General features: G+C 45.4%; 1 protein-coding gene, 1 long non-coding RNA gene and 1 other non-coding gene across 7 annotated transcripts in view; 2 read left to right on the top strand and 1 right to left on the bottom strand.

Moving 5' to 3' along the window:
* KNL1 (kinetochore scaffold 1) overlaps nucleotides 1-1085 on the bottom strand; it is a 30317-nt gene extending 29232 nt beyond the window's left edge. For 3 of the 5 annotated variants that reach the window (XM_069950172.1, XM_069950176.1, XM_069950177.1), the window contains exon 1: nucleotides 883-1085. The gene's annotated coding sequence lies outside the window, so the exon portion shown is untranslated. Of the gene's footprint in view, nucleotides 1-129; nucleotides 391-490; nucleotides 537-882 lie in introns of those variants that run through there. The other 2 variants (XM_069950175.1, XM_069950174.1) reach the window with 2 other exon arrangements.
* Nucleotides 1086-1328: 243 nt separating this feature from the next.
* TRNAS-GCU (transfer RNA serine (anticodon GCU)) lies at nucleotides 1329-1410 on the top strand. Its single transcript has one exon. It is a non-coding gene; the product is annotated as a tRNA-Ser (tRNA).
* Nucleotides 1411-22491: 21081 nt separating this feature from the next.
* Nucleotides 22492-23820, top strand: LOC138770890 (uncharacterized). The gene is made up of 4 exons (XR_011359523.1): nucleotides 22492-23030; nucleotides 23170-23217; nucleotides 23398-23437; nucleotides 23532-23820. It is a non-coding gene; the product is annotated as an uncharacterized lncRNA (long non-coding RNA).
* Nucleotides 23821-24431: the final 611 nt, after the last annotated feature.

Below are 24431 nucleotides of genomic sequence, written 5' to 3'. Positions count from 1 at the left end.
AAAAGAGAAACTCTGCCCAGTCTTCTACTTTATAAAAAGCCGACCACCAGACAACACCCAGCACCACACTTATATTATATGTAATACGGCCATTTTACACACAAAAAAAAAAAAGTTGCTAAATTTTACCATGGCAAAGTGTTTTAAACACTTAAAATCTGCAACCAAAGACCTCAAACACATAAAATGCACCAAAATATGACAAAAAAAAAAAAAAAAAAAAAAAAGCTCAAAAACATTCAAGGCCCATTTGACTTCTAGAGCCTTTTTGTGCCTCAAAATACACAGTGTGAGCGCCAATGCCGCAGCGTTTCATAGACCAATGTGATAAGGGGCCTGAGGAGTCTCATGCTGCCCGTGCGCGGTTCATAAGCCGCTGCCAGGCTCCACCACTGCTCCATTACTAAAATTCACAAATGCTTTTATTACTAGGGATTACACTGTCCTTGTCTAGTATAATAAAGTTTGTTGACACGTGTGTTATATTTACCTGGTCTCTGTTGGGCATAACTTACTGTTGCCCATAACAACCAATCACGGCGCAGCTTTCTTTAGTGCGTGAGTAAAAAGCTGCTCTGTGATTGGCTGGATAAAACCGTGTTTCCTATTAGTCAGCTTCATACCAACCAATCACCGGGCAGCTTTAATCTGACACGAATAGAATATGAACAGAAAGCTGCGCCGTGATTGGCTGAGAAGCGCCAGGTTTTTTTGTATACACTTTATTTGTATAACTACGCGTACATATAATACCGCATTTACAGGGTCCTGTCGCGTCTGCAGAGCGCACCTCAGAGCTGTACACAGGGCCCGGTCCTCTCCCCCACACAAGGTCTGTACGGAGCAGTACACACAGGCGTTACCGCTCAGCTGCGCTCCTACCTTTAACACATACGGTAAGTACCGGCCCGGTGAGCACAGTCTCCCTTCCCCCTCTAGGACCGGGAGCCGCCGCACTTTACTTCTCCAGCTTCCTGACGTGTACGAAACGGTCACACAGGAGGCGCCGGCTCCATTTTTGAATTCACCCGCCAGTGTTTCCCGCAGCTGGACACGCCCACTGCCTGCTGATTGGCTGGCGCGCGGCCTGTTTCCGCCCCTGTCCTTGCGCATGCTCAGTAGACGCTGATAACTTTCTGTCATGTGTGGCCGTCTCCGCCGCTGTGCAGTACTGAGAGCCGGGGGCGGCTGTGTACATAACGCGTGTAGCTGTGTGTGCGGTACCGCACCGTCCTAGCGGTTAGGTGTGAGCAGTGTGGCGGCGGGGCTGCGGCTCGGTAGTGTGAGGCGGACGCTGTAGAGAGCTGCGGCCGCGCTTCCTTCCACATGACGAGGTGGCCGAGTGGTTAAGGCGATGGACTGCTAATCCATTGTGCTCTGCACGCGTGGGTTCGAATCCCATCCTCGTCGCATCGTTTTATCCCTCCTGTGTGATGGGATTGTTATCTATTATCACTGATCGCCTTTTGTTGGCTTCTCACCCTCTTCCTGCTGCGCTGGTTGTTTGCGCTGTTGCCCTCGATTCACACGTTGTAAGAGTGCGGCTGTATTTGCGGCTGTAATTGTGCGGCGGTATTTTTGGTGGTTCGTGTGTATGCTGGGAAGTATAGGATATGCGGCTGCACAGTGCACACTATGTATGAATCTACGGCCCTATCGTAAACGGACCCGTAAAAAATGAACAAGACCATTATTTGCGGCTGGACATGCGGCCGAGGATTGACAGGCGGTCCGTACGGAGTACTTCAAAAATAGCCGGCAATGATGCCGAATGCCGATGCCTCTAATAGTTACTATATTAAATTAATCAAAGACATTTTATTTGTAATCAAGACACTTTCGTTGATCAATAATTTATTTCTAACGAATCCATCATTTTGCAATTAAATATACTGTTAAAAAAAATAGATATATAAATAAATGTATATTTATCTATATATTTATTTTTTGACAGTATATTTAATTGCACAATGATGGATTCGTTAGAATTAAATTATTGACAAACGAAACTGAATTTATTTCCAAGAAAATGTGTTTTATTCATTAAATATTAATTAGTACAGGAAGCTCCATAAGCCGTTAATTCATATTGCCGGCAATAGAGCATTCTGTACTAATCATCACTTTACTTTAATGAAAACATCAAATGTTTCTTCTAATTATGTTATGACAATAGCATTATTAGAAGAAACATTTAGAATTATATGTGCGCTCAGCTGATTGGCTGATCGGCTGAGCGCAGATATAAAGAGCCGGTCCGCAGTACAGTGACTTCATTGTGCTGCGGACCAGCAAAGAGACAACATCGGGGTGAGTATAGAGCTCTCCCCACCCCCTCCCCGGCACTGCACCCCTCCCAGCAAGGAAGGGGGGGTCAGTTAACCCCTTCCTTGCTGGGATGGGTGCAGTCTGACATCAGTCTGGCCCCCAGGGGGTTAAGGGGGATGCAATACATCCTCCCTTAACCCCTTGGGGGCCAGACTGTAAGCAGCGATCTGTAAAGATGCTGCATACTGTAAGGTGCACAACACCGCTCACAATGATGGGTGTTGTGCTCCTGTTTGTGTGTTTTTTGTGTGTTTCTCCCTTTTTGTTTTTCAGATATCGGTATCCTGTGGATTACGTCGGATTCCGTGGACTACGTCGATGACCAGCGGTTGTTCTTTGAATTTTTTAAATAAAATGGTCAATGAGGGGTGTGGGGGTGTTTTTATTTGAATAAAAAAATTTGTAAACTTGTGTCTTGTCTTTATTTCTTTACTTTTTAGACTTAGTAGTGGAAGCCGTCTAATAGATGGAATCCATTACTAAGTTGGGGCCTAGTGTTAGCCGGTATAAAATGGCTAACACTAACCCCCCATTATTACCCCAATACCCAATGCCACCAGGGGTACTGGGAAGAGCCGGGTGCCAGTGGTCCCGGAGCGTCAAAATTGGCGCTCCTGGACCGGGCGGCAGCAGGCTGGTAAGATTTAGGCTGGGGAGGGCCTAAACCAATGGCTCTTCCCACCCTGGTGTTACCAGGCTGCTGTCGTTTGGTTTTTAACCCGGCTGGTTATAAAAATAGGGGGGACCCTATGCGTTTTTTTTTAATTATTTATTTATTTAAAAAAAAATTCGCATAGGGTCCCCCCTATTTTTATAACCAGCCGGGTTAAAAACCAAACGACAGCAGCCTGGTAACACCAGGGTGGGAAGAGCCATTGGTTTAGGCCCTCCCCAGCCTAAATCTTACCAGCCTGCTGCCGCCCGGTCCAGGAGCGCCAATATTGACGCTCCGGGACCACTGGCACCCGGCTCTTCCCAGTACCCCTGGTGGCATTGGGTACTGGGGTAATAATAGGGGGTTAGTGTTAGCCATTTTATACCGGCTAACACTAGGCCCCAAATTAGTAATGGATTCCGTCTATTAGACGGCTTCCACTACTAAGTCTAAAAAGTAAAGAAATAAAGACAAGACACAAGTTTACAAATTTTTTTATTCAAATAAAAACACCCCCACACCCCTCATTGACCATTTTATTTAAAAAATTCAAAGAACAACCGCTGGTCATCGACGTAGTCCACGGAATCCGACGTAATCCACAGGATACCGATATCTGAAAAACAAAAAGGGAGAAACACACAAAAAACACACAAACAGGAGCACAACACCCATCATTGTGAGCGGTGTTGTGCACCTTACAGTATGCAGCATCTTTACAGATCGCTGCTTACAGTCTGGCCCCCAAGGGGTTAAGGGAGGATGTATTGCATCCCCCTTAACCCCCTGGGGGCCAGACTGATGTCAGACTGCACCCATCCCAGCAAGGAAGGGGTTAACTGACCCCCCCTTCCTTGCTGGGAGGGGTGCAGTGCCGGGGAGGGGGTGGGGAGAGCTCTATACTCACCCCGATGTGTCCTCTTCGCTGGTGCGCAGCACAATGAAGTCACTGTACTGCGGACCGGCTCATTATATGTGCGCTCAGCCGAACAGCCAATCAGCTGAGCGCACATATAATTCTAAATGTTTCTTCTAATAATGTTATTGTGATAACATAATTAGAAGAAACATTTGATGTTTTCATTAAAGTAAAGTGATGATTAGTACAGAATGCTCTATTGCCGGCATATGAATTACCGGCTAATAGAGCTTTCTGTACTAATTAATATTTCATGAATAAAACACATTTTCGTTTAAATAAATACAGTTTCTTTGTTCAATAATTTAATTCTAACGAATCCATCATTGTGCAATTAAATATACTGTCAAAAAATAAATATATATATAAATATACATTTATTTATATATATATTTATTTTAACAGTATATTTAATTGCAAAATGATGGAATCGTTTACATTTAATTATTGAACAATAAAAGGGACTTTATTAGACAGAAAATGTGTTTTATTAATTCAATATATTAACCATGAGACACATCGGCTATAGTGCAGAGGATCGCAAACCCCGGTAATAGCGATTCATGTAAACTGTGTTCCCTGCTTTCCCAGATGCATCCAGAGGTGTTTGCATCACTTTCTTAACATTTTATTTGTTATTTTTAGTTGAACCAGATTTCCAAGTAAATGACCGTATGTTTTGAGCCGCATGTCTATTTTTTCCCACGGCCGGAGTTTCACCCGCACATTTACAGCCGCATAAAAAATACAGCCGCACAGTTACAGCGTGTGAAACCAGCTTTATAGTCATATTGTGGGGTACAGATTGTTTTGGCTGTACGGGGGAGGGGGGGGGGGTAGCTTCCATCAGTAAATGACATGGTAGCTACCAACCATGGTGATCGTGTGATCCTCTATCCCCAGCCTGCTGCACACTACAACTCCCATCATACCCTGGCAGCCTGTGCTATAGTCTATAGAACATAAGATAGAATGATTAAAGGGGAACTCTGGCCCAAATTATTTATATATTCCTTTTAATATAGTTCCTATTCTCGATTATAGAACCTATGTATAAAGCCTAGTACCTGTGGTTGCCTAGATACCAGTGATGCCTACTACCAGTGGTTGCCTAGATACCAGTGATGCCTACGACCAGTGGTTGCCTGGATACCATTAATGCCTTATACCTGTGGTTGCCTGGAAACCGGTGATGACTACTACCTGTGGTTGCCTGGAAACCGGTGATGACTACTACCTGTGGTTGACTGGATACCAGTAATGCCCAGTTGTTGCCTGCATACCAGTGAGGCCTAGTACCTGTGGTTGCCTGGATACCAATAAAACCAGATACCTGTGGTTGCCTGGATACCAGTGTTGCTTAGTACCTATGGTTGCCTGGATACCAGTGAAGCCTAGCACCTATGGTTGCCTGGATACCAGTGAAGCCTAGCACCTATGGTTGCCTGGATACCAGTGAAGCCTAGCACCAATGGTTGCCTGGATACAGGTGATGCCTGGTACCTGTGGTTGCCTGGATACCAATAAAGCCCAGTACCAGTGGTTGCTTGGATACCAGTGATGCCTAGTATCTGTGGTTGCCCGGATACCAGTGAGGTCTAGTACTTGTGGTTGCCTGGATACCAATAAAGCCCAGCGGTTGCCTTGATACCAGTGACTAGTACCTGTGGTTGCCTGGATACCAGCGATGCCTACTACCTGTGGTTGCCTGGATACCAGTTATGCCTTGTACCCATGGTTGCCTGGATACCAGTGATGTGTATTACCTGTGGTTGCCTGGATACCAGTGATTTGTAATACCTGTGATTGCCTAGATATCAGTGACGCCTAGTACGTGTTGGTTGCCTGGATACCAATAAAGCCCAGTGGTTTTTTTTATTTTATAAAATTTTCATAGTACAAAATCATGTTAAAACCTCAATGATCCACATCCTACCCCATACTATCTCCATCAGCTAAATATACCCGGTCTAGTTCATTACCATCCATTATAACCCATAACCAAACAGCAATATGATCCGGAGGGGATTTCACCAGGGGGCTCAATCCATCCCTTTACCAGGATCTAAAATCTTCCCCTTACCAACAATATATCCCAGTTTACTAACACCACCACTATATCTTACCACTATACTAACCGCAGAATCCAGACACCGTCGGGAGAGCACAACAAACTAACTTAATTAAAAAATTATAAAGTCAACACTTAGCCAGCAGACTCGGTTGTCCCTCAACAGAGCTCCGCTCCCCTTGCCTACATTTCACCCCCCAAAGAAGAGGAAAGAGAAAGGGGGGAAAAAAAAAAAAACACAAAAGGGAAAGAAAACAGCCAAGAAAATAAATAAATAATTAAACTAAAAATAAACGAGACTACTAGATTAGAGAGATATACTTCTGTTCTTTATCCACCTGGTAATTCCATCCATCCATCCAATCTTGATTTAAAAAAAAATTTTTTTTGTGATTTAAATTTTTTATTAATTTTCAAACTTAAAGGGAACCTGTCACCCCCCGTGCCGGGGTGACAGGCTCCCGACCCCCCATTAGAGACCCCTATACTTACCTCATCCCGCCGGGTCCCGCTTCTGGATTCGGTCGGGTCCCGGAGATCTCAGCCGCTGCAGCCCGGCGCGCGCGCTGAGAGATGAGTCCAACGCTCATAGAGAATGACGGAGCGCTGGACTCTCCTGTCATTCTCTATGGGTGTTGGACTCATCTCTCAGCGCGCGCGCCGGGCTGCAGCGGCTGAGATCTCCGGGACCCGACCGAATCCAGAAGCGGGACCCGGCGGGATGAGGTAAGTATAGGGGTCTCTAACGGGGGGTCGGGAGCCTGTCACCCCGGTACGAGGGGTGACAGGTTCCCTTTAACAAAATTTTACATCAATAAGGTATATACCCTATATTCATGATACGAAGCAAACACATAAACAATTATAAGCAATACTCTTAGTCCCCCCCCCCCCCGACATCAGATTCTCTATGTTAGCCTGCTACTTTATATATCACTAATGCTCAGTATATTTTACCTTAATTTTTATGTTTCTTAGGCTGCATTCACACATTCAGTGATTTTCCCGGTCTGTGATTGTGGTCCGGCAGCTACCTCCGTGATCCGTGCAAAACAGTCCGTTTTGCATCCGTTTTGTATCCGTGTCCGTTTTTTTCACGGATCTGTCTTACAGCATTTTAAATTACATTGATTACATCACATCCGTGTTTATCACGGATGAACACGGATGTCACATCCGTGAAAAACACGGATTTCATTGATTTCTTTGGGGAATCCTTTCCGTGCATCCGTTCCGAGTAATGACATGTCCTATTTTTTAACGGAACGAATCACGGATCCGTGAAATCACAGAACATCTGAATAGCCCCATAGAAAGCAATGGGCTGTAAAATTGTCCGTGCGCACGGATCCGTGAGCACAGACAACTTCCCGGAACGTGTGAATGCAGCCTTATCCTAACTTCTATTGGGGTAAAGCTGCAAATAGTACATGCACCATTTTTGCCAATGTTTATGGGATCTTATAATCCCATCCGTTCCCACAGCTATTGCAGTTTATAATTGTGTTGGAGATGGGATTTCACTAGATTTCCATATTCTAGCTATGCTGCTTCTTTCTCTCATGGCACCTTCATACCAGGGACGTATTTGGAAAAAATTTTGCTAACTTCTATGGTGTCCTATACCAACGGTATAATAATTTGCGGGATGCTTCTAGGTGTCCAATACAATGAGAGACTCTAGATCAGGGGTCCTCAACTGGCGGACCGCGGTCCGAACCCGGACCGCGGAGGCCAGCTGTCCGGACCCCTGGTCAGACCTCCTAACCGCCCCGGATCCGGTCCGTCCCGCTCCCCACCGCACTGCCTCCCGCCCCATAGGCGTACTGTCCTTAGATGTCAGTACGCCTGTGGGGCTGGGGAAAGTGTCGGTCCGGCCCCCGGCTGATACGCGCTCTCTGGGGATGTCCCGGGGATTCCCCAGCAGAGCGCGCACCACAGACCTCAGTGTACGCTGCCGGCCTGTCCTTCCCGGAAGTGACGCTGAGGTCACTGATGCGCGCTCTGCTGGGGAATCCCCGGGACATCCCCAGAGAGCGCGTATCAGCCGGGGGCCGGACCGACGGGAAGAGAAGAAGACAGCCGCAGCGGGGAACGAGGTGCTAGGTGAGTTGTTTTTGTTATTTTTTTTTTTCTGTCTGGGGGGCATCTACAAGGGGAAAGCGCACAGGTGGACTATATACTACAGGGGGGACCTCACAGGGGGCTATATACTACTGAGGGGGCTATATACTACTGGGGGGAGCGCACAGGGGGTTATATACTACAGGGGGGACCTCACAGGGGCTATATACTACAGGGGGAAAGCACAAGGGGGGCTATATACTACTGGGGGGGACCTCACAGGGGGCTATATACTACTGGGGGGGAGAGCACAGGGGGCTATATACTACAGGGGGACAGCGCACGGGGGGCTATATACTACAGGGGGAGCTCACAGGGGGCTATATACTACAGGGGGACAGCGCACGGGGGGCTATATACTACAGGGGGAGCTCACAGGGGGCTATATACTACAGGGGGGAGATCACAGGGGGGCTATATACTACTTGGGGGGAGCTCAGGGGGGCTATATACTGCTGGGGGGAGCTCACAGGGGGCTATATACTACAGGGGGAGAGCACAGGGGGGCTATATACTACTGGGGGACAGCGCACAGGGGGCTATATACTACAGGGGGAGAGCGCACAGGGGGGCGATATACTACTGGGGGGAGCTCACAGGGGGCTATATACTACAGGGGGAGAGCGCACGGGGAGGCTATATACTACTGGGGGGAGCTCACAGGGGGCTATATACTACAGGGGGAGAGCGCACAGGGGGGCTATATACTACTGGGGGAGCAACAGGGGGCTATATACTACTGAGGGAGAGCGCACAGGGGGGGCTATACACTACTGGGGGAGCAACAGGGGAGCTATATACTACCAGGGCAGTCACCCCCTTTGTACCTAATATCAAAGGGCTGGTGAGAGAGAAAAAAATGCCAGTTTTCCCGCTAATAAGCAGCAATTCTGTATATAAATAGTTGAACGTTTGTGACAAAGTAACAAAACACGTTTCCTACTGATGTTCAGCTCGGACCTTCACCTGACAATAGACCCCGGTAAGTGGACCTTCACTAAAAGTTGTTGAGTACCCCTGCTCTAGATGGAATACTATATACCGGGTCCCATTGATCCTGTGTAAATATATGACCTAGGTCCTCTTCTCATTTCTTTGTAAATGTAAATGATCTTCTTTGAGATGATAAAATTGTATATGTTAGGGCGAGGCCCTTTTGACTTTCTTTTAAGTTGTATAGTAATTCTTCATATTTTGTTGTTTTAAGATCAGATAATGAATTATTTGATTTGATCGTGTGAAGGCAGTGCCTCAGTTGAAGGTACTTTCAGAAATCTTTATTGGAGATACCATATCCATCAGCTATTTCTCTGAATGGTTTAAGACTAAGGGCCCTATTCCACCGGATGATTATCGTTCGCATAATCGTTAACGATTAACGATCTCAAACGACCGCTATTGCGAAAGACCTGATAACGTTCACTCATTTCCATGGAACGTTAATCGTTACTTATGATTGTATTTGCGATCGTTTTTTCTTCGTTATTTATTCGCTATTGCGTTCGTATCTATTGTGAACGACCAAACGATGTCTTATTCAATGCGAACGTTTTGCGAACGAGCAACTATAAAAATAGGTCCAGGTCTTATAAAGCGATCAACGATTTCTCGTTCGGTCGTTAATCATTAACTGCATTTTAACCGAACGATTATCGTTTAGATTCGAACGATTTAACGATAATCTGAACGATAATCGTCCGGTGGAATAGGGCCCTAAGGCCCAGATTCTTTATTCCCTTTTCCATCCAAGTACTATAATCAGAATCTAATATCAGTAATTCCATGGTTCTAAGTGGAATCCTTTTTGGTCGTGTAGGTACTAACACTGTTTTGACTATGTTACTGTTAAAAATCCTCCAACCAGCTTCTAATGTCAGTGATAAATGAGAAGAGGATCTCTGAGATAATCTCGTATGCCACACCCATGCTCTTAGATCAAAGCATTGTGCAAATTTTTGTTCTAATTCTACCCATAATCTCACATTATCTTTTACCCACCACCATCTTAGCTGCTCTAACACTGAGGCATAATAATAAAGGGAGATATCAGGGCACCCCAGTCCTCCATATTTTACAGGTGTACATAAAATTTCTTTCCCTACTCTCGCTTTTTGGCCTGACCATGCATATTGCATTATTATTTTTTGAATACGTTTTAACCAGAATTGGGGGATATGAATTGGCAGATTCCTAAAATAATATAAGATTTTTGGCAGTAACATCATTTTTATAATTGAAATTCGCCCTATCCATGTTATTGCCAACTTAGAGTACTTAATAATATCTTTAATATATTTAGTAGCTGATCAAAGTTATGGTCCTTTTACACGGAACGGTTTATCGTTTGTTTTTGCACGATAACGATCGAATTTGAACGATAATCGTACGTGTAAACGCTGCAAACGACGAGCGAGAAATCGTTCATTTTGATCTTTCAACATGTTCTTAAATTATCGTTGGTCGTTCGCAAAAAATCCGCAGATCGTTCCGTGTAAACATTCTTTCAATGATTTCACCTATGTGTGAGATAGGCTTAAGCGATCGCAAAACAATTTTTCCGTACGATGTATCGTTCCGTCTTAACGCTGATCGTTATAAAAAAAACATTGTTCATTCAAGATCGTTAATCGGGCGAATTATCACTCCGTGTAAAAGTACCATTAGTTGTTACTAATTTATTAACAGGATATATAAGGTGCACCCCCAAGTATGGTATAGATTTATCTGTCCATTGAAACGGAAACTTATTTTTAAGTTTTGTAACAATGGAGTGCGGTATTCCCATATTAAGAATGAATGATTTAGTCAAGTTTACTTTATAATAACTAATATTGGCGAATTCAGTTAATATTTTTATCACCGCAGGTAGGGATGACTCAGGTTCTGATATGGTTAGTATGATGCCATCTGCGAACAATCCTATACGATGATCTTGTTGTATTGTTGATATCCCCTTTATGGTTTCATCTTCCCTGATTTTTTGAGCTAACGGCTCAATTGCTAAAATAAAAATAATCGGGAAAAGAGGGCAACCCTGCCGTGTCCCGTTTGTTATCTTAAAGGTTCTTGAAAGGGTACCTGGTGAGTATACCTGCGCCGATGGATCTGTATACAAAGCCATAATAGCTTTTAATATTGGGCCCTTCAGCCCAAATCTAGTCAGGGTTGCAAAAAGATATTCCCAATGGACTCAGTCGAACGCCTTCTCTGAATCCAAAGTTAGGAGCAGAGAAGGCGTTCGCTGCAACTCCACCAGGCAGATGTATTGTTCATACAAGAATCACATCTAAATATGGAAGATAGTCATAGATTGAACCATAAAAAATTCCCTAATATATTTTATGCACCAGCTACTGGTAAAAAGGGGCAGTGTTGTGATAGCAGTAAAGAACACAGTGACATTTTCAGTCCATATAGCCATAATGATGAAAAGGGCCGTTATGTTGTGTTGGTGTGCATGATAAATAATGTCCCTTTCACACTGGTATCAGTATACGGCCCGAATAAAGGTCAATACAGCTTTTTGAGACACCTTATTTCTTTAGTTAGCTCAGTAAGAAAAGGTTCATTAGTTATGGGAGGTGACTACAACAAAACCATATGGCCTTCAATAGACATAACATCACATCCCAATGCTAGTGAATCAACTCCGATTGCTACATTATTACATAAAAACCGTATTTATGATATATGGAGATTACAACACCCAATGGAGACAGATTTTACCTTTTTTTCTCATACACATAAATCATATACAAGAATAGATTACTTTCTCGTGGATCAGCTAACAATAGCAAAAGTCAAAACATCTGCTATAGGTACAATCACCTGGTCCGACTATGCGCCAATTATGCTGGAAATTAATAAACAGTGCCATACTACCTCGCAGTTCGTACGGCGCTTGAATAACTTTATTTTGCAACAACCTGAGTATCAAAAAAGAACAGTAGATGAACTAAGAGAATTTTTCTTCTTTAACAACAATGATGAAATTAAAGATGCAACTTTAGGCTAGGTTCACACTATGTAACTGTGCGGCTGTATTTTTTATGCGGCTGTAAATGTGCGGATGAAACTCCGGCCGTGGGAAAAAATAGACATGCGGCTCAAAACATACGGTCATTTACTTGGAAATCTGGTTCAACTAAAAATAACAAATAAAATCTTAAGAAAGTGATGCAAACACCTCTGGATGCATCTGGGAAAGCAGGGAACACAGTTTACATGAATCGCTATTACCGGGGTTTGCGATCCTCTGCAGTATGCCGATGTCTCTCATGGTTAATATATTAAAATAATAAAACATATTTTCTTTGTAATAAAGTCCCTTTCGTTGTTCAATAATTAAATTTAAACGAATCCATCATTTTGCAATTAAATATACTGTTAAAATAAATAGATATATAAATAAATGTATATTTATATATATATTTATTTTTTGACAGTTTATTTAATTGCACAATGATGGATTTGTTAGAATTAAATTATTGAACAACGAAACTGAATTTATTTCATCGAAAATGTGTTTTATTAATTAAATATTAATTAGTACAGGAAGCTCCATAAGCCGTTAATTCATATTGCCGGCAATAGAGCTTTCTGTACTAATCATCACTTTACTTTAATGAAAACATCAAATGTCTCTTCTAATTATGTTATCACAATAGCATTATTAGAAGAAACATTTAGAATTATATGTGCGCTCAGCTGATTGGCTGATCGGCTGAGCGCACATATAATGAGCCGGTCCGCAGCACAGTGACTTCATTGTGCTGCGGACCAGCGAAGAGGACACATCGGGGTGAGTATAGAGCTCTCCCCAGCACTGCACCCCTCCCAGCAAGGAAGGGGGGTCACTTAACCCCTTCCTTGCTGGGATGGGTGCAGTCTGACATCAGTCTGGCCCCCAAGGGGTTAAGGGGGATGCAATACATCCTCCCTTAACCCCTTTTGGGCCAGACTGTAAGCAGCGATCTGTAAAGATGCTGCATACTGTAAGGAGCACAACACCGCTCACAATGATGGGTGTTGTGCTCCTGTTTGTGTGTTTTTTGTGTGTTTCTCCCTTTTTGTTTTTCAGATATCGGTATCCTGGGGATTACGTCAGATTCCGTGGACTACGTCGATGACCAACGTTTTTTTTTTGTTTTTGTTTTTTAATAAAATGGTCAATGAGGGGTGTGGGGGTGTTTTTATTTGAATAAAAAAATTTTTTAACTTGTGTCTTGTCTTTATTTCTTTACTTTATAGACTTAATAGTGGAAGCCGTCCATTACTAAGTTTTTTTTTTTTAAATAAATAAATAATTAAAAAAAACGCATAGGGTCCCCCCTATTTTTATAACCAGCCGGGTTAAAAACCAAACGACAGCAGCCTGGTAACACCAGGGTGGGAAGAGCCATTGGTTTAGGCCCTCCCCAGCCTAAATCTTACCAGCCTGCTGCCGCCCGGTCCAGGAGCGCCAATTTTGATGCTCCGGGACCACTGGCACCCGGCTCTTCCCAGTACCCCTGGTGGCATTGGGCACTGGGGTAATAATGGGGGGTTAGTGTTAGCCATTTTATACCGGCTAACACTAGGCCCCAACTTAGTAATGGATTCCGTCTATTAGACGGCTTCCACTACTAAGTCTATAAAGTAAAGAAATAAAGACAAGACACAAGTTAAAAAAATTTTTTATTCAAATAAAAACACCCCCACACCCCTCATTGACCATTTTATGAAAAAAAATAAATAAATAAAAACGCTGGTCATCGACGTAGTCCACGGAATCCGACGTAATCCACAGGATACCGATATCTGAAAAACAAAAAGGGAGAAACACACAAAAAACACACAAACAGGAGCACAACACCCATCATTGTGAGCGGTGTTGTGCTCCTTACAGTATGCAGCATCTTTACAGATCGCTGCTTACAGTCTGGCCCCCAAGGGGTTAAGGGAGGATGTATTGCATCCCCCTTAAAGAAGCAGTTCACTTTTTATTTTTTTCTCCCCCCCCGGGTAGCCGCTGTCAAGTATACTTACAGAAGATGATCGGTGTCCCGTTCCCGTCGGTCAGTTCCGTCCCGCGGTGCCGTTCACATCGGGCGCGCGCTCACTTCCGCCGGCGCTGTGACTCCTCTTCTCTCCTTTGTCATTTGAACGCCGGAAGTCACGCGCTTCCATAGAGAATGCATGGAAGCGAGTGACTTCCGGCATATAATCACTGGGCAGAGAAGAGGACTCGCAGCAGCCGGCGGAAGTGAGCGCGCGCCCGATGTGAACGGCACCGCGGGACGGAACTGACCGACGGGAACGGGACACCGATCATCTTCTGTAAGTATACATGACAGCGGCTACCCGGGGGGGCGAAAAAAATAAAAAGTGAACTGCTTCTTTAACCCCTTGGGGGCCAGACTGATGTCAGACTGCACCCATCCCAGCAAGGAAGGGGTTAAGTGACCCCCCTTCCTTGCTGGGAGGGGTGCAGTGCTGGGGAGGGGGTGGGGAGAGCTCTATACTCACCCCGATGTTGTCTCTTTGCTGGTCCGCAGCACAATGAAGTCACTGTACTGCGGACCGGCTCATTATATGTGCGCTGAGCCGATCAGCCAATCAGCTGAGCGCACATATAATTCTAAATGTTTCTTCTAATAATGCTATTGTCATAACATAATTAGAAGAAACATTTGATGTTTTAATTAAAGTTAAGTGATGATTAGTACAGAATGCTCTATTGCCGGCATATGAATTACCGGCTTATAGAGCTTCCTGTACTAATTAATATTTAATTAAGAAAACACATTTTCGATTAAATAAATTCAGTTTCGTTGTTTAATAATTTAATTCTAACGAATCCATCATTGTGCAATTAAATATACTGTCAAAAAATAAATATATATATAAATATACATTTATTTATATATCTTTATTTTAACAGTATATTTAATTGCCAAATTATTGACCAACGAAAGGGACTTTATTACAAAGAAAATGTGTTTTATTAATTTAATATATTAACTATTAGAGGCATCGGCATTCGGCATCATTGCCGGCTATTTTTGAAGTACTCCGTACGGACCGCCTGTCAATCCACGGCCGCATGTCCAGCCGCAAACAATGGTCTTGTTCATTTTTTACGGGTCCGTTTATGATCGGGCCGTAGATTCATACATAGTGTGCACTGTGCAGCCGTATATCCTATACTTTCCAGCGTACGCATGAACCACCAAAAATACCGCCGCACAATTACAGCCGCAAATACAGCCGCACAGTTACATAGTCTGAACCTGGCCTCATGGTGTGCCCACAAGGCCTATATAAGAAGCCATTTTATAAAACAAGCTACACATGATAAACGCCAACGTCAACATAGGACAATAAAATTACAACAGGAATTGGGCGAACTACACAGGTTGAATAGGCAACATTACGATCAGAAGAGCAGATAAAATTTCATTTATAACACAAGATCTGCACGAACTAAATATGAATAAGTACAATTTTGCTCTACAGAGGCTAAAATTTCAGCATTATTGGTATGGCAATAAGCCATCTTCAATATTAGCTAAACAAGTAAATAATCAAGGAGTTAAAACAAGAATTCCATATCTTTATGACTGATAACAACAAGATAATGGATCCTCAGGGAATAATGGATAGTTTGGCAGGGTACTATGAAAATCTGTATAATTTGACAGGGGATAATGATCAGGGCCGTCTTACCCATTGGGCATGGTAGGCGGCTGCCCGGGGGCCCTTGCGTCCTAGGGGGCCCCTGCCCGCTGTCACAGCGGGCAGGGGCCCCCTAGGACGCAAGGGTCCCCAGGCTGCCGCCTCCCATGCCCAATTGGTAAGACGGCCCTGCGCGCGCCCCCTTCCCCTTCTCTTGCGACCGCAAGCACTTTCTTGCTTGCGGTCGCAAGAGGAAATCCGGCCCCGGCTGATGCGTCGCTCCCCGGGGGATTCTCCGGGAGCGCACGCATTAGGAACCTCAGTGCGCGTCGCTGGGGTTTCCTGTACCGGAAGTCCCGGCCTGGGCGCACACTGAGCTTCCGGATGTGTGCGCTCCCTGAGAATCCCCCAGGGAGCGACGCATCAGCCGGGGGCAGAAGAGGAGAGGAAGCAGCGACGGGGGAGCGCTGGTAGGTGAGTTGGGTGTTTGTTTTTTTTATCTGCTGTGCAGGGGGGAGCCATCTATAAGGGGGGAATACGGGGGAGCCATCTATAAGGGGGGAATACGGGGGAGCCATCTATAAGGGGGGAATACGGGGGAGCCATCTATAGGGGGGGATACAGGGGGAGCCATCTATAAGGGGGGAATACGGGGGAGCCATCTATAGGGGGGATACAGGGGGGGAGCCATATATAGGGGGGGATACAGGGGGGAGCCATCTATAGGGGGGGATACAGGGGGGAGCCATCTATAAGGGGGTGATACAGGGGGAGCCATCTATAGGGGGGATACAGGGGGGAGCCATCTATAGGGGGGGATACAGGGGGAGCCATCTATAGGGGGGGATACAGGGGGAGCCATCTATAAGGGGGGAATACGGGGGAGCCATCCATAGGGGGGATACAGGGGGGAGCCATCTATAGGGGGGATACAGGGGGGAGCCATCTATAGGGGGGATACAGGGGGAGCCATCTATAGGGGGGGATACAGGGGGAGCCATCTATAAGGGGGGAATACGGGGGAGCCATCCATAGGGGGGATACAGGGGGGAGCCATCTATAGGGGGGATACAGGGGGGAGCCATCTATAGGGGGGGAATAAGGGGGAGCCATCTATAGGGGGGATACAGGGGGAGCCATCTATAAGGGGGAATACAGGGGGAGCCATCTATAAGGGGGGAATACGGGGGGAGCCATCTATAAGGGGGGAATACGGGGGAGCCATCTATAGGGGGGATACAGGGGGGAGCCATCTATAGGGGGGGATACAGGGGGAGCCATCTATAGGGGGGGATACAGGGGGAGCCATCTATAAGGGGGGAATACGGGGGCGCCATCTATAGGGGGGATACAGGGGGGAGCCATCTATGGGGGGGATACAGGGGGGAGCCACCTATAGGGGGGGAATAAGGGGGAGACATCTATAGAGGGGGATACGGGGGGAGACATCTATAAAGGGGGATACAGGGGGGAGCCATTTATAGGGGTTGATACAGGGGGGAGCCATCTATAGGGGTTGATACAGGGGGGAGCCATCTATAGGGGGGGATACAGGGGGGAGCCATCTATAGGGGGGGATACAGGGGGAGCCATCTATAGGGGGGATACAGGGGGAGCCATCTATAGGGGGGGATACAGGGGGGAGCCATATACAGGGGGGGTACAGGGGGAGCCATCTATAGGGGGGGATACAGGGGGGAGCCATCTATAGGGGGGGATACAGGGGGGAGCCATCTATAGGGGGGGATACAGGGGGGAGCCATCTATAGGGGGGGATACAGGGGGAGCCATCTATAGGGGGGATACAGGGGGAGCCATCTATAGGGGGGGATACAGGGGGGAGCCATCTATAGGGGGTGGCTCGGAGAAGTTCTCATAACGGCACAGGGCAAATGGAAAAGAAGATGAAAAGGGAAGAACTCCGATCAGAGAAGACGTCTCATGTGAGTCACTTGATGTATCTGCACTGTAATGTATATGGTGTACAGAACCTGTGTAGAGCTGGGTACCTCTATATGACTGGATGAGGTGATAGTGATCTGTGTACAGTGGATTAGTCAGTAGCAGCGGTGGTGTTAGTCAGTATGCGGTGGTAATATTTGTTGCTTGTTATCTGGCATATATATAGAGAAGGGCAAAACAACATGTCTCATATAGACAGAGGAGCAACAACATGACTATTATATTATATATGAACCATGTTGTTTCCCTGTATTCTGTATAGATGAGACATGTTGCACTGGTGTGACAATAAACCCTGCAGATTGCTGTTGGAAGTGCTGTCTCCATTGCGTTTTTTGGATACTTTGAAGCCAACCTGGTCTGGTTTGGTGCGGCACGCACGGTTATTTTTTGTTTTTGCGCTGCTGAAAGACTGTATTGTGAATTAAAGTTTATGTTAACAATAATTAGTATTTTTTATTGTACGTAATTGTACTGGCTAGGGGCGGAGTTGCAAAGATGGGGGGGGTTTTGATGGTGGCGGCCGCGGGGGGTGGGGCCCAATTCGCACCTCTGCCCAGGGGCCCATAATGCTGTTAAGACGGCCCTGATAATGATAGTACCCAACCCAGTAAGACAGGTATACGATCATTTTTGGACAGCATTACAGTCCCCAGGATTACCGAGTCGGAATTGGAAGAACTGTCTAACCCAATAACAGAGAAAGAAGTAGCCTATACAATAAAAACACTTAAAACTAATAAGTCCCCTGGGCCTGACGGGATCACAAATGAATATTATAGGGTACATAAGTTAGTATTAGTACCCTATTTAGCCAGAATGTTCAATAAAATTATAAGCTCAGAGTCCTTCCCACCCGAAATGTTGAAAGCATTAATAATCACCCTTGCTAAACCCGGTAAATCCCCAGATAGGGCTGGTAACCTACGACCAATCTCACTCCTAAATGGAGATATAAAAGTATTTGCAAAACTAATAGCCCATAGATTAACTGGTATAATACCTAGCCTAATCAGAGGAGACCAACTGGGGTTCGTTAAGGGTAGGCAAACCACAGATGGAACCCGTAGGCTGATCGACCTGAACAATAATATTTTCATGTCCAATGACAGAGATGTAACTAGGATTCATGGGGCCCCATAGCAAGATATTGTACAGGGCCCGATGAATCCTGTACCCTGCCATAGCCCTTCTCCCCCATTCACACACTCACACGACCCAGCGGCCGGCACAGCCCTGCAGCGTTGCATCCTCCCAGACCCCCGGCACACAAGTGACCTCAGTGCTGCAAGGGCCCCATAGCAGTTGCCTGGTCTGCCTCCATTGTAGCTACTCCACTCTCAGATGACAGATCAAGTTATTTTTGGTGACAGTAACTGATTATATAAGTAACAAAGAAAATAGTGGTAGTCATCTCACCTCTTGTCTGGGTCAAATTGGATCCTCATACAAGAAAAGAGGGTGCATGGGTCCGGCTTCGGCCAGCTGCCAATTCGTGATGAAAGTAACAAAAAGTGATGGTCCCAGCACTCCGTATTAAAAAATATCAAAATCTTTATTTCATTCCAAAAAGTAAAAACAGCTCATGTATGGTGAACAGCGAGGACCTACGCGTTTCGCGTGCATGCGCGCTTAATCATGGTCTAATGAGCATATCACATAGCATATGTTAAAAACACAAAGCAACCAATCATGAGCACTAGTGTGCACTCGTCATAGATGACGTGTGGAAAACACCTGCAGGGTAAGTAATCTTAGCGCTACTGAGACTATATGCAAAATAGAATTCAATGTGCACAGGCACCAGTGCTAAACATTATAAGCGTATTGCAAGCATGTATATAACTAGACCCTTAGGTATATTAGTATATGTGTAACTATATATATTTAAATCATGCAGCTTCATGCTGGTAAAGATAATACCCTAGTGCCTGGTAAATCGTGCATTTGTAGAATAAACGGACAAACGTCTCACTGCAAGATGGTACGTGTGAACAGGGACTAAATGGAAAAACCGTGAATTAAATAATAGGCAACTCCCTGTTATTACTCAACAAAAGAACAAGATTCGTACCTATATGGTAATAACCAACAGTGGGTTGTCCGAAGCAGTAACAAAACTGAACTGAAACAATAAGTCAAAATCAGGGCAAAAACGCAACATATATTATCTAAACGCAGAATGAGTGACAGCAGAAAATTATCGATGTGAATAAACAAACCCTAAACATGTCCATTAGTAGAGAATGTATGTCCATATAGAATAATGTATGTCCATATAGAAAAATGAAATAAAAATAAATGGAGAAATGAGCAGTACCAGAATAATAACGTATCAATATATTAAATTATATATATGCATGTAGAAATGTCCGTGTGTAAGATGATGCAAAAATACATATGATAATGGATATGAGCCTATGTGGATGGAATTTCCAAATGAAATAAATAAAAATATGAAACCATGAAGCAACTAATATGTATAATGATAAAGTAAATCATTTTTGAAATTAAGACCATGGGGAAATCTTGTATTTAATTTAAAAATATATTCTGCCTCCATGTTCAATAATATTTTGTGTTGGCTACCGCCTCTCAAAGGTTTATGTGCCCTCTTGATGCCATAGAAACAAAAGGGTGAAATGTCCCCCTGATGTTTCTCAACAAAATGTTTGGATGCTCCCGAACAACTAGTATTGTTTTTCTTTTTAACCCTTTGAGGACCAGGCCCAAAATGACCCAGTGGACCGCACAAATTTTGATCTTTGCGCTTTCGTTTTCCCTCCTCCCCTCTAAGAGCTCCAGCACTCTCAGTTTTCTATCTACAGGCCATGTAATGTCTTATTTGTTACAGGAATAGTTGTACTGTGTAATGGCGTCATTCATTTTACCATAACATGTATGATGGAATCCCAAATATATTATTTATGAAGATATAAATTGGTGAAATCGTAAAAAAGAATGCAATATGGTAACGTTTGGGGGGTTCCTGTGTCTACGTAATGCACTATATGGTAACAGCGACATGACACTATTATTCTATAGGTCAGTCCGAACACAACCATATGCAGGTTACACAGATTCTCTAATGTTATATATGTATTTTTTTTATGAAATCCTTTCTTTTGGCAATTAAATATTAATAAAATGGGACTATTGTGACGCTTATAACGATTTTATTTTTTCACCTACGGGGCTGTATGGGGTGTCATTTTTTCCGCCATGATCTCTAGTCTTTATTAATACCATATTTGTGAAGATCGGACGTTTTGATCACTTTTTATAGATTTTTTTAAATATATAATGTAACATAAAATCGGTAATCTGCGCACTTTTTCCCCTCTTTCCGTGTACGCCGTTTACCGATCACAATGACGCTTGTTATATTTTAATAGATCGGACAATTACGCACGCTACGGTATATTATATGTTTATCTATTTATTTTTATATGTTTTATTTATATAATGGGATAGGGGGGTGATTTAGACTTTTATTGGGGGAGGGGTTTTGGGGTAGTGTAATAGTGTTTTGAACTTTTTTTTTTTTTTACACATTTGAAGTCCCTTTGGGGGACTTTTACATACACTAGTTTGATTTCTACACTGATGATTGCTATGCCATAGGCACAGCATTGATCAGTGTTATCGGCGATCTGCTCATTGAGCCTGCCTGTGCAGGCTCAGTGTAGCAGCTCGCCGATCAGACCGCACGGAGGCAGGTGAGAGACCTCCGGCGGTCCGTATCAACGATCGGGACCCCCGCAGTCACACTGCGGGGGTCCCGATCAGTAAGTGACAGGGGACTCCCCCTGTCACTTACACTTAAACGCCGCGGTCGCGGCATTTAAGGGGTTAATGACACGCGGCAGCGCGATCGCTGCAGCGTGTCATTACCGGTGAGGTCCCGGCTGCTCACTGCGGCCGGCCCCCACCTCCTATGAAGCGCGCTCTGCTCCGGAGCGCGCTTCATAGCGGGAGAAACACCCAGGGCGTACAGTTACGTCATGGGTCGTCTGGGGACAGACTTCCATGACGTAACCCTACGTCTTTTTTTTTAAACTTATTTTATTGAAATAAGTGTTCATTCCTTGAGGCCTTCGAGCCTAGCCACATGTCTCCCCTGCATGTAATATAGATCCGGCCACTAGAGGGGGTGCGTGCGCTTCCTTCTCAGAGTTTAGGCTTAGTGACTTAAAGGGGTTGTCCGGCGATAAAAAATTATTCACAGAATAACACACATTACAAAGTTATACAACTTTGTAATGTATGTTATGTCTGTGAATGGCCCCCTTCCCCGTGTTTCCCCCCACCCACGCTAGACCCGGAAGTGTGGTGCATTATACTCACCGCATCTCGTGTCGTCCACGGTCTCCGATCGTCAGCAGTGACGTCTTCTTCGGGAGGCCGGCGGATCTTCACGAGTGCCGGCCACCCTCTGCAGCGTCATCCGAAGCTCAGCCGCGATTGGCTGAGCATAACTGTGCTCAGCCAATCGCGGCTGAGCTTCGGATGACGCTGCAGAGGGCGGTCGGCACTCGGGAAGATCCCCTGGCCTCCCGAAGAAGACGTCATTGCTGAGGATCGGAGACCGTGGTCGGCACGTGACAGGTAATGTATAGCGCACCACACTTCCGGGTACACGGGTGGGGGTGGTGGGACACGGGGAAGGGGGCCATTCACAGACATAACATACATTACAAAGTTGTATAACTTTGTAATGTGTGTTATTCTGTGAATAATTTTTTATCGCCGGACAACCCCTTTAATTATTCCGCACCTGTGTCTTGGGTATTTAAGGAGGCTTCTTGCTCATGTGCTCTGCCTGAGCGTTGAGGTCGTTTGGTCCTGCAAAGATGTATCTGTGGTTGCTTTGCCTTACTGCTTGCTGTTACAGTGTTCCTGCTTTGTCCTACCTGGTTCCTGTGTTCCTGCTGTGGTGTCCTGTTGCTTCCTGCTGTCTGAACCTACAGTCCCAGTGGCTCTCAGTATACCTGAGGTAGCGACCTGGCGTATCCGCTGGGAAAGTCTATCTCCACCATCAGGAGTATCTCGTGAAGAACAGAGGATACGCTTAGACAACGCGACGAGGAGGAGGACTACTACCCACATGAAGAGTAAGTATATCACTGTAAAGTTTTTTTGTTTTGTTTTTTTATTATAGGTGACATTGATTTTATAGGGTTATAAAGCTTACAGTACATTAAGTGTTGTGGTTGCTATGGACAACTGCTCCATAGAATAGTCCAAACCTGGATATGTCCTGTTTCTCCCCACAGGTGGAAAGAGAGAGTGCAGCGCTCCAAGAGGCCAGTTCTGTAAGTACACCATAGAACTAACACTGCTGACATCATCATCACCACCACCGGGGGGTGCCAGTCATGTAGACTCTTATAGGGGGATATATGGGCACATATGGGGCAGCTCCAGTTACATGAATTGTTTTTTCTTTTATAGGATAAGAACAATGAAGGGACTGAGCATCCTGCAGACTCTGGAGACCATGTAAGTGTATAAACCTGAGCTGACAATGCTGGAGTATTGGGGGGAGGGGGGGGGCACAAACCTATTGTATGATGGCCGACCACCAATTCTCCCCAATCTCCTTACAATCTGCCCCAACAGTGGTGAGAATGATACACTGATTTACTAATATATGTATCATTTATCTTCTATGTCTAACAGTGAGGAAGACAGAGCTGGAGACAGAGGAAGGACAGAGGAGGTGAGTACAGAGATGAAGAGACCATTATAGACAGACAGACGGACGGACGGATGGAACAGACGGAAGGGATTGATCTCTGTGCTTTCTATTATAGTGACAGAGAAGATAGGCCACGATACCTGGGTAACAGATGGACATCTCTCTGCCAGGAAAGCGGCACTACTATATGTCCCATATGGAATCGGGCCCTGATAGGTGTCACTGAGGGATCATGGTGAGGTAACAGAGAGACCATTTCCAGCCATCCACCAATTACCTTAGGTTGGATTGTAAGAGACACGGCCATTTCTTCATATACGTCCGTCCTCTTCTTTCATACTGTAACGCCTGGAGTAGTGGATCCACTGGACCGTCACTAGCGATAGCACTAACCTCACCAGGGAGCGGAGTCTAAGGGGCCGCTGGTTTTCACCAGAGCCCGCCGCAAGGCGGGATGGACTTGCTGCGGCAGGCGACCCCCAGGTCGCTACCCCTGGCTTGGTTGCTAGTGACGGCAGGAGCAGTAGGCAGGAGATAGTGCAGGCAGAGGACTGTAGACGTGCTCGCAGGTGGCGGACAGGACTCAGGAACAATGGGAAGGCAGTGGGCAAGGACTAGGGACAAAGACTGAAGACAGGAACAAGGGACAAGGACTAAGGTCAGGAACAACAGGGAGCTGGGCCAAACGCTATGGGAAGCAAGTAGAGGCTCCAACACCTGTAGAGGGGCAGGGCTGGAATTTATAGGAAGTGATTAGAGCACCTTCCAATAAGGGACGGACTGGCCCTTTAAATCTGAGACAGCCGGCGCGCGCGCGCGCCCTAGGAGGCGGGGACGCGCGCTCCGGCCGGCACAGCGGGTCACGGGAGCGGGGCAAGGTAAAGCGCCCCCCGGTGCCGAACTAGTAGCAGCGCCGGGTCCCTGTACATGGACCCCGGCAGCTGCATGGAGAGGTCGCGGCGGCGGTCCGGAGCACGGGACGCCGCCGTGACACATACACAGGAAATACCATGAA

This window comes from Dendropsophus ebraccatus, chromosome 13 (genome assembly GCF_027789765.1).
Source record: "Dendropsophus ebraccatus isolate aDenEbr1 chromosome 13, aDenEbr1.pat, whole genome shotgun sequence".
NCBI lineage: Eukaryota > Metazoa > Chordata > Amphibia > Anura > Hylidae > Dendropsophus > Dendropsophus ebraccatus.
This window is presented reverse-complemented; position numbering and strand designations above follow the sequence as displayed.